This window comes from Tupaia chinensis, unplaced genomic scaffold (genome assembly GCF_000334495.1).
Source record: "Tupaia chinensis unplaced genomic scaffold, TupChi_1.0 Scaffold000375_1, whole genome shotgun sequence".
Lineage (NCBI taxonomy): Eukaryota > Metazoa > Chordata > Mammalia > Scandentia > Tupaiidae > Tupaia > Tupaia belangeri.
This window is the reverse complement of record NW_006159873.1, coordinates 88,365-88,689: the sequence shown is the minus strand read 5'-3', so window position 1 is coordinate 88,689 and position 325 is coordinate 88,365.

Below are 325 nucleotides of genomic sequence, written 5' to 3'. Positions count from 1 at the left end.
TTCCCTGCACCTTGGTTACAAACTTACTGTATCTTTGAAAACAGCATGCTTTTCCAAAGTAACAGTTAGTGTATACAGAACACTTCAGCTCCACTCTCTAACTTCTCCTGTCCACCCTCTTCATACCAGTACTCAACACCTGCAGAAAGGCATTTAAAGCTTACTGTTTTATTTTTCTTATGTTTCATTTTTCAGAAAAGAGATTCTACATGTTTTCTTATTATGTGACATAGAGCATACGCTCTCTTGCATTTGATTCTTTAACTTAATAAACTCTATTTAATGAACTCAACTCAACAGCAAAAAAGCAAATAGCCTTACTTTA